The sequence below is a fragment of the Chelonia mydas genome, chromosome 2, assembly GCF_015237465.2.
Source record: "Chelonia mydas isolate rCheMyd1 chromosome 2, rCheMyd1.pri.v2, whole genome shotgun sequence".
Classification (NCBI taxonomy): Eukaryota; Metazoa; Chordata; order Testudines; family Cheloniidae; genus Chelonia; species Chelonia mydas.
The window spans coordinates 53449594-53460654 of NC_057850.1; the positions used below are offsets into that span (position 1 = coordinate 53449594).

At 39.6% G+C, this 11061-nt stretch overlaps 1 protein-coding gene across 2 annotated transcripts in view; it reads right to left on the reverse strand.

The window, feature by feature from the left end:
- Nucleotides 1-9779: 9779 nt before the first annotated feature.
- Nucleotides 9780-11061, reverse strand: part of ZFHX4 (zinc finger homeobox 4) — a 175869-nt gene continuing 174587 nt past the window's right edge. For both annotated transcript variants that reach the window (XM_037892403.2, XM_037892404.2), the window contains exon 10: nucleotides 9780-11061. This exon is cut by the window's right edge and continues 5624 nt beyond it. The gene's annotated coding sequence lies outside the window, so the exon portion shown is untranslated.

Genomic DNA, 11061 nt, shown 5'->3' on the forward strand with positions numbered 1-11061 from the left:
AGCTGAATCCATTCACAAAAGCTGAGGATCTGTCCCCAGCACCTTACTAAGGGCTTTCAAAGTGCACCTCCTGTGGGGAGACGAGGTAATTTATGAATATTTAAAATATATATTTTTACTTTAACAAGTTTCCTCTTCCGTAAGTCAGAATGCAACAACAACTGCTTTTGAGAGGAATCCAGTGTGTGAAGCAACTTCTTGTTGAAATTAAAGGGCTAGGAATGTTTTAGCCAATCAAGCAAATCACCTGTCTGTCTCACCAACTAATACAGCCAAATAAATTGATTGTTGTTTTAAAGTTTTAAGTATAACTCAGGGATAGGATTTAAGGAAAAGGGTGTGTCGGGTAAACCTGTGCCATTTAGCAGAGGAAAACAACAAGAGTGGTAAGAAATGAAGTGGGAGGAGCCTCAGGATGGATATTTAGGGCCTGGGCCTGCAATCTAGAGAGTGACTCCTGAAGCTTCTGAATAGGCCAGAGAAGGAAGAGTTTATCCCCCCTCACTAGATCGACCCCTTAATTAATTTTCCTCTGGTTACAGAATCTGTGGCATGGAGGGAAGGTCAGAATCATTACTGCTGTTTGGAAGATAGTGTGTCATTATGTGCAGGTCTGCTGTGCGCAGGACTGCTTTGGAGCCTCTAAGAAGCTTTAAATTAAATTCCAGTTTTCCGACAATTCCAGTTTCCACATTCAGTATGGACTCTCGAAAATTAATGATTCTTTTATTATCAAAGAATGATGCAAAGTGACAAGGAAAGATCTTTTGCCAATGGGAGTAATAACTAGGGGAGCCGTCATGCATGCCGTCACATCTAAAGTGTTTGATTCCATTCATTCAGTTTATAGGAGTTTTCTAGCACCTTGCTGGGTTTTGCAGGATTTTTGTGTGTGTGCACTTTACTCAGCCTACACTGAGGCAAAATAAATGCCCACGTGTCTCCATTATTACACATTTCAGTTTACAACAAAGTATCTATTCAATGACCATTACCCTTATCCTCATTTAGGGCCTGCTTCTGCTCCCATTTATTTCATTAGAAAGTTTGGGCCCTGGAGCAGATAAAGGTCAGTTACATTTCCATGATTAACTCTCAGTTTTGGGGTCAAATATCTCAGTGACTTTTTTACACAAGTCTGGATTAAATTTAGTGACCAAATTATTAGTCTGAAATAATATTTTTAAATAGTTTAAATCCTTTAAAAATACTGCTATGCTGCTCGGGTTCACTTGTTAGAATCTGGGAGGAACAGGCCTCTATATTCTTAAATTCTTAGTTACACTAAAAGAGAGTACACGTCTCTTGCTTGCTACGAAACTTTCCACTTCTTGGATGAGAGATGCTCCACTGTGAACAGTTCCATATTTAGGAGTTTTTCCCACAGCTGAACAAATTTCTGATGACTCACCAGTGAGTTCGGTGCAGAGAGAAAAGTAAACAAAAAGCTTCATAATGATTTGCTGATTGCCACTACCTGTTTCTGCAACCAAAGTCAGCCCCAATAAATATATAAGCAATATACTGGTTGGAATTCATATTTCCATTTTATACTAGAAAGCAATAGACTATTCAGCATACCAAGTCCCCGCACTGTCTTCTACAACCAATTAACCCAAACTGCCAACAGGCACAATGGCATTCCTAATTGTAAATGTCTAGGCTGTCCTCACATGTTACCTTGCAGCCAGGTGTGGTGCTTCAGGTGTGCCCTGCCTTCATTTCCCCCATTTGGGGTGGCAATAGACTTGCTGTCATAAATATAAAGGGAAGGGTAAACCCCTTTAAAATTCCTCCTGGTCAGAGGCAAACTCCTCTCACCTGTAAAGGGTTAAGAAGCTAAAGGTAACCTCGCTGGCACCTGACCAAAATGACCAATGAGGAGACAAGATACTTTCAAAAGCTGGGAGGAGGGAGAAAAACAAAGGGTTTGTGTGTCTGTCTATATGTTTTCTGCCGGGGATAGACCAGGAATGGAGTCTTAGAACTTTTAGTAAGTAATCTAGCTAGGTATGTGTTAGATTATGATTTCTTTAAAGGGCTGAGAAAAGAATTGTGCTGAATAGAATAACTATTTCTGTCTGTGTATCTTTTTTGTAACTTAAGGTTTTGCCTAGAGGCGTTCTCTATGTTTTGAATCTAATTACCCTGTAAGGTATCTACCATCCTGATTTTACAGAGGTGATTTATTTACTTCTATTTCTATTAAAAGTCTTCTTGTAAGAAAACTGAATGCTTTTTCATTGTTCTCAGATCCAAGGGTTTGGGTCTGTGGTCACCTATGCAAATTGGTGAGGCTTTTTATCCAACATTTCCCAGGAAAGGGCGGGGGGGGGTACAAGTGTTGGGAGGATTGTTCATTGTTCTTAAGATCCAAGGGTCTGAGTCTGTAGTCACCTAGGCAAATTGGTGAGGCTTTTTTACCAAACCTTGTCCAGGAAGTGGGGTGCAAGGTTTTGGAAAGTATTTTGGGGGGAAAGATGTTTCCAAACAGCTCTTCCCCAGTAACCAGTATTTGTTTGGTGGTGGTAGCGGCCAATCCAAGGACAAAGGGTGGAATATTTTGTACCTTGGGGAAGTTTTGACCTAAGCTGGTAAAGATAAGCTTAGGAGGTTTTTCATGCAGGTCCCCACATCTGTACCCTAGCGCTCAGAGTGGGGTAGGAACCTTGACACTTGCTTTACCAGCCTGAGGCAAGCAGAAGCCAACACATGCTAACAAAATAGCACGTCCCCTTTTTTAAAGTTTCAAGCAAGGAGCAACAGCCAGTTCATTAGAACCCTGGTTCAGAGATCCCAAACTTAAAGTCCACAAAACAAAGTCTCTGAGTCTAGGGAAGTTAGTCTCCTAGAACCTGAGAGAGAAACTGCTGCAGACTGCATGGCTTCTATTTCCCTTTCTCTTTCTCAGCTTCAAGTATTTGTTTAAATTGCCCTACACTAGGGGAGGGCAGGGCCTTCTTGATAACACCCCAGGCTGTCCCAGCCATAAGTTGCAACCTGTCCTTTAAAGAGGTAGGCCACTCCTTGACACTATCGCAGATGTCCCCACCTCAGTCTCTTTCCTTTAGGACAAATAGCAAGAATTTTTCCTTGTACCTTTGCCCAGTTCTGAAGTCTGTTATCACCAGTGATATCACTTGCATCTATCCTAGCACAAGCTTGGATTTCAGATATGGGATTGATCCAGTCAATAGCTTCCTTGGTGCTATCAGTGACCCTCACTAAGTAGCTGTGACAAACACAGAATCAGAAAGTCTACAGCTGGCAGATACAAACAAACACAGGAACACCTAAACAGCAACACCACCAAAGTCTGAGAGCTACACAAACAAAAGAAGCTCAGTCAGTGTTAGTGCCCTGTTGATATGGCCCAGGAAAGAAGTGCTGAGGAAGCTGGGAAACCTAGACAAGCCAACCTGCCAAGGAGGTCAAATGCCTTTCCAGCCTCAAATATGACTATCAGGATTACATGTGGCAACCAAGCAAAGATTAGTACATTCAGGTTCCTGCTCAACCTTGTGTGACAGTCCAGTATTGTATTAACTCACCATAACTTGTGGCCTGTAGATGAGGCCTTGCTACCACCAGTATCTGTCCAGCGCATGGGCAGGTAGGAGGTCCTTGGCTTGCTGTGCTGTGAAGCACAAATGCAGAAGTTCTTGGGCTTAACAGTGTTCACTTATGTATTCGGGAACAATAATTCCTTCCAGTGTAGGAATTACTTTGTGAGGTTCTTTAACCTGTATTATACAGGAGGCCAGACTAGATGATCATAATGGTTCTTTTTGGCCTTATAGTCTATGAATCCCTGTGTAAACAGCCAGTCACTTGCCCAACAATTTTAGGGACTGTACTCACTAATCACATACAAGTTTCTTCCACTCCCCCAACTGAAAACTACAAAAGGATTTCAGAAAACCCTTTGATCCAACCTAGTTAGAGGAATAAATGTATCACAAAAATTTGGTTCCTAAAGAGGTAGGAAAACCTGTTTTGTTATAATCAAATGTGGGGAGATGTACACACAATGAAACACTGGTGGCAAAGGGAATGTTATTTTGAAGCTTCAAAGAAAGTTTAAAAATCAGGGAGAAGACAAACAAAAGACATTTTAATGGAAGAATTTTCTTCAGTAAATAAAAATATTCAATAAAAGATATTCTGAAAAAAAAGAGTTAATATGTCAAACACAAATGTTTTTAACTGCATTTCAATTATTTGTTTCTTTCAGCCTCTTAACTTTTCTGTTGTTCAACTTTTTCCTATGTAGTCAGCCCTCATACTAAGAAAATTATGGATTTTAGCTAGTTTGGATTGGAAATAGTGCTTTAGAACAGTCAGCTTCAAAGTCTCAGAATTAAATTAGCTCCTCCACATTAGATTATTTAAACCATTTGTTGAGTGGCAATAAAATATCTTTTTAAATAAATAAGAATGCATGTCATCATAAACCTTACACTATGGTTTCCTGGAAGCTGTGTTGGGACAATTTAATCTCATTTGAATGACGACTCATTCATTTCAAACCTTAATAGATGAGTTACTAAATATTGTCCTGAAAGTATTTGACTAAGAAAATGTGTTAAGGAAATTCATAGGCAAGTTATTATTATAATAATGAAGGCAATCAATGCAAATACTAGGATGATGAGCAGCTTATCAATACTTGTAGTAAATAAAATAATAGTAATTATACTAATTAATAGTTGTGAATGAATTTTATAAGCAGACCTATTTCTTGGAAAAAGCAGATGATAATGAAGATAATTCATCTTAAATTTAGAAAGCATCTTCCATCTGGAAGGACTAAACTGATATACAGAGGGATCACTTATCCACCACTGAAATGAAGTCAGCTACAATGAGACACTGAAGCTATTGAACAGCATACAGCAGTGCTACACAATAGTTTAGGAAATGAAGAACAGCTTTTCTTCACTGAAACTGAGTGGAGAATGTATGAAGGAAGAATATACTTACCCAAACTGGGAGATGGGCAGGACACCAAGATTATCATCCCTGTGCTTATGAAGGTGAAATGAGCACAAGTACAGAGGACCTTTCAGTCTCATTTAAAAGACAGCAAATCCAGCAGACAGTGTCCCCAAACACTGGGTCGTAGCACTGATGCTGTAGTGTCATCCCCTAGCGTGCACCAATGCCCTCCTGCCAGCCCTTGGGGTTTTCTGGGGGGAGGCTCGCCAATTCAAATGTCATATTGGCTTTCTGCTGTTCAGCTTATGAAAATTTGTGACTTGTGACAGAATGGCTCACAAAACAAAGCTGTATGACCACACTGAGTAACCACACCAAACTGAAACATAATTCTGTTCAGTATAGGTATCTTGTATTTGTGTCTATGAATATTAAACTCTCGCCAAACATAGTGTTGCAGGCTTCTGACTCTAGAGAACAACAACATGCATGTACGCTCCAGCCACTAGTGAGGGTTCCCCCATCATGCAATATGTCAGTAGGCAATCATATTTTTTATGTGGTGATTCCTACAGTGATTCATTTTGTCTTTACCCATTTTTGAAAGAAAACCTTAAGACCCTTCCCCTACCTGGTCACATGGAGTTTTTAGAATTATCATTATTGGATATACATTTCTTTTCTTCTCTTTCAATCTCTTTCTCTTCATTTTGTTCATGTGTGTTCTGTTATTTAAGTGGTTTGCTTTGAGTATATTGTGTTAGTGTTTGCATGGTTGTATAGTGCCCCTAGTGATTTGGCAGGGGGTATATAGAAATAAAATTGACTGTATTATTTTACTCACCCACTGCTTGATCATTTTGGTGATACCACGTCTTTTTTTTCAGCACGGAGGACCTTCCCAGAAGTTCCATATCTGGAAATAATATTGTAGTGCCAGAAATGTTAATTCTGTGACACTGAAGTGTGAAATCTGCAGCTCCCAATATCCAAAGGCAGTACTTGTTGACACATGCTTCCATATTGTGATCATTAACCTAGTCTCATCTGGAAAGAAGGCATTTTACTTCTCATCTTACTAGGTGAGCACTGAGGAGATGGGCACCTCAACTGGACAGTCCTGCATCTCACATGTTCGGTAATCCTAGTTACTAACCAGAATGGAGTTGTGCTAAGAAAATTGCATGAGCCCTAACTAAGAAGAACTTTGCTTTGGTCACTTGTTCCAGCCCTGTAATATTTTAACATGGTTGTTTTAATCTAATAGGTTTAATTTTAAATATTTGAAGTGTTTATATTTAAGTGTGGTACAGGGAATGAGCTTCATAATTTTTGTTTTGGAATCTGAATATTGACCATTCCATAATAGTAGTTATAATAAAGGTGAAATCTTCAAGACAAGTAACCTCCAAACAATATAAAAGGTTATATTAACTCGTTTTCCTCTCATCGTGGAAATGTTCTGTAAATTTTTTCTGATGATACTTTTTAAATTTTCCATACTCCACTTCTGTTTTATGAGAACTGCAATATTTTTATGTGCTACCAACAGCACATGAATTCTAAATCTTTTAGGTAAACATTGTAGGGTCTTTTCTCCCTTTGATGTGTGTGCGCGCATGTGTGCTGGGAGACATATAGGTAACTCCTTTTAGTGTTAATGAGTTACCTATTAAATCTCAATGCCAAGTACCTTAGTGTTAACTGTTATACGTATATACATGTATGTATCTAATGTGTTTAGGTCTGTGTTTCTCAAATGCAGCCACCAGGGCCTTTTCTTGTGGCCACAGCCATCTGGGCTGTGATGGGGGGAGGGGGAGGGGAGGTGCAAAGCAGTGCCCCCTCTCCCAGGGCTGCCAGCAGCGATTAGGCCCTGCCCCTCTCCAGAGACACAAATGCTGGAGGTGCAGGCAGCTGGTGAATTCCTCACTTTCCTGGGGGTAGGGGAGTCAGGTTTCGGCCACGGGGCTTTATGCTCCGTTCAGGTGGTGGCAGGCTCTGGTTCCAGACTCTGGCCCCAGACTCACCACCACCCCCACCATCATCCCTGGGCCCTGTTGCCTCCCTGGCCACCTCCCCATCCAAGGCTTAATTTGTCCCAGGGCTTGTTGGGCCTGAGTAAGTCTGCTGTGAAAAGTGATATTAACAAACATACAAATATCACTTTTCACAGCAGACGACTTGCCAGCTAGCAAGTCTTTAAAAAAAAAAAAGTGCAACCAAAAAAGCAAAAGAAACAACAACAAAAAGACAAGAACATGCAAAGAGCCTTATTTGTGTTTCTGTTCTGTTTAGGTCCAGTAAAGAATGAAGAGAACTGTAAATAATTTTTATGACTTAGTCTAGAAAAAAACCCTACATAAATTACAATGATTTGAACATGTATATGTGCATATTTATTTGTTTTGCCTAAAGTTAATTAAGTAATTTAAGAAAAATAGTCAGCGCGGCCACCAAAAATTTTGTTGTGAGAACCCCTGGCTATAAACAAGTCAGCAAATATTGCTACCCAAAATGGTAGTGTCACATTCTTATAGTTAATATTATATTTGGTCAGATAATATGTTTTCTTTATGATGCACATACATAACTCCCAGTTATTTTATTTTGGTTTTGGTTGAGTCCCAAGTTGTTGAAAAGGAATGTCATAATTCCATTTTTATGAGACATGGTTATAAAGCCATTGTGACAAAACCAGTTAGTTCCACTAAGACCAAAGGACGCATGAGTTTGTAGCTAAGGCACTAGATTGATACTCAGGAGATCTGAAGATTACTATATTTACCACAGACTTCCTGTGTGATGTGGAGCAAGTAACCATCTCTCTACACGTCATTTTACAGGTGGGATAATACTTCCTTTCTCCCACCCTTTGTTTGTCTTGTCAGTTTAGACCATAGGCAGTTTGGAGCAGGAATTGTGTCTTGCTATGGGTGAAATCCTGGATCCACTGAAGTCATTGACTTAAATAGGGCCACGATTTCACTGTATGTTTTTGTCCAGGTATTAGCATAACAGGGCCCTGACCTTATTTGGGGTCTATAGTTGCTACTGCAATATAAATAATAACAAACCAACCAACCAGAGGGTAGCTAAGAGAAGGAAGTATATGGCAGATATGGCAAATTCCTTGTCCCCCCCCCGAAATTATTACATGGTACTAAATGCCACTGTGTTCCCATCTTCCATAGTTTTATTATTTTAAATTTAGGAATAGATGGATCCCAGAGTAAATGCATGTAATTTTTTAACTTAATTTTTGTAGTCTACACTGATAGAAGAAAATGTATCCTTTGCAATTGACTCAATTCCTTCATCTCAAACGAAAAGGGAAATTTAGCCTGAATAGCAGAGAAAATTCTGCAATGGTGAGATCTATGAGGCTGTACAACAATCTCAAGAGAAGCTGTAGAAACCTCATTGCTTGAGTCTTTAATCTGGAGAAAGTGCTAGCAAATATACGATAGGCAACAATCCTGCATTAGCAGGGGCTGGACTGGTTGATGTAATAAGTCTTTTACACCTCTGACTTCTTGATTCTGTAGCAACTTTAATGTTGCACAAAGTATGCAGAGCTTCCAAAATGACCGAGTAGCAATTCTACATAATTTCACATGGAACCAAGTTATATAGCTCATTTGAATTACGCAAGAAAATGGAGAAGGGAATAGCAGAACTGTTAGGGGGATAGGATCCATAATAGGACACTCTATGGTACCAGCACTATTGTTAAAACTCTCAAGCTGTGCTCTCTGAGTTCCTCACACTAACAAAATTGCTCAGCTTAATCACAATCTTTCATTATGTAAATATATTATGCCCAATTTGTCCCATATTTTGGTGATTCATTGTCGTTTCAAAAATTAAATGACAGCTAACACACTGATAGATATTAAATTAAGATATAAAACATACACCTCCAATATAAGCTCTTACTTGTGATTCTAAAATATACATCTGAACCTGAGCAGGCTTTATAGTGGAGCAGCTGCATTGAATTGCAGTGACAGTTAACAGATTCCTCCCTTTAAAAGAAAAATGAAACAAAAGAGCTTGACCCAAAGCCAAGTGAAGTTAATGCAAATAGTCCCATTGGCTTCAGTGGGCTTTGGAAGAGATCTAAGAGTACACATAGAATCATAGAACTGGAAGGGACCTCGAGAAGTCATCTAGTCCAGTCCCCTGCACTCATGGCAGGACTAAGTATTATCTAGACCATCCCTGACAGGTGTTTGTCTAACCTGCTCTTAAAATCCTCAATGGTGGAGATTCCACATCCTCCCTAGGCAATTTATTCCAGTGCTTAACCACCCTGACAGTTAGGAAGTTTTTCCTAATCTCCAACCTAAACCTCCCTTGCTGCAATTTAAGGCCATTACTTTTGTCTGATCCTCAGAGGTCAATTCTTCTCCCTACTCCTTGTAACAACCTTTTATGTACTTGAAAACTGTTTTAATGTCCCCTCTCCGTCTTCTCTTTTCCAGACTAAACAAACCCAATTTTTTCAGTCTTCCATCATAGGTCAGGTTTTCTAGACGTTTAATCATTTTTGTTGCTTTTCTCTGGACTTTCTCCAGTTTGTCCACATCTTTCCTGAAATGTGGTGACCAGAACTGGACACAATACTCCAGTTGAGGCCTAATCAGCACGGAATAGAGCGGAAGAATTACTTCTCGTGTCTTGCTTACAACACTCTTGCTAATACAACCCAGAATGATATTTGCTTTTTTTGCACCAGTGTTACACGGTTGACTCATATTTAGCTTGTGCTCCGCTATAACCTCCAGATCCCTTTCCACAGTACTCCTTCTTAGGGAGTCATTTCCCATTTTGTATGTGTGCAACTGATTGTTCCTTCCTAAATGGAGTATTTTGCATTTGTCCTTATTGAATTTCATCCTATTTACTTCAGACCATTTCTCCAGTTTGTCCAGATCATTTTGAATTTTAATCCTATCCTCCAAAGCCCTTGCAACCCTTCCCAGCTTGGTATTGTCCACAAACTTTATCAGTGTACTCTCTATGGCATTATCTAGATCATTAATAAAGATATTGAACAGAACCGGACCCAGAACTGATCCCTGCGGGACTCCACTCATTATGTCCTTCCAGCATGATGTGAACCACTGATAACTATTCCCTAGGAATGGTTTTCCAACCAGTTTTGCACCCACCTTATAGTAGCTCCATCTAGGTTGCATTTCCCTACTTTGTTTAAGAGACGCTCATGCAAGACAGTGTCAAAAGCTTTACAAAAGTCAAGATATACCACATCTACTGCTTCCTCCCATCCACAAGGCTTGTTACCGTCAAAGAAAGCTGTCAGGTTGGTTTGACAGGATTTGTTCTTGACAAATCCATGCTGACTATTACTTATCACCTTATTATCTTCTAGATGTTTTCAAATTGATTACTTAATCATTTGCTCCATTGTCTTTCCAGATACAGAAGTTAAGATGACCGGTCTGTAATTCCCCGGGTTGTCCTTATTTCCCTTTTTATAGTTTGGCACTATATTTGCCCTTTTCCAGTCTTCTGGAATCTCTCCCGTCTTCCATGACTTTTCAGAGATAATCGCTCATGGCTCAGATATCTCCTCAGTCAGCTCCTTGAGTATTCTAGGATGCATTTCACCAGGCCCTGGTGACTTGAAGACATTTAATTTGTCTAAGTAATTTGAAAGGTAGGAACCCCTAGCACTAGACTGAGCCTGGCACAGCACATGTAAATGTTGCACAGTCTTCCCCAAATATCTCAGTCCTGGTCTGCAACACTTTTGTACTCTAGTCTTGGACTGCTCTAAGGCAGAGACTACCCAGCAGGAGATGAATTGTGCAAAATTAACTAGTGGTTTTATGATGTGGAGAAGTAGGGATTAGGATCAGACACATTCATTTTAATTTAGGATCTATGTTAGAATTGGAACCTACATGTCCATTGTTGTATTAACTCTGTGTCAACTAATTCCATAAAATATAACACTTGGTAGCTAACCAATAAAATACATATCAAAAGACAGTTTTAAAAGTGCCTGTTATAGATATTCTTCCCATGTAGATGAAAGGAAACTATCTATAAATTATACTTCAGCCTAGTTGGCTTAAAGCAAAAGAAATCAGC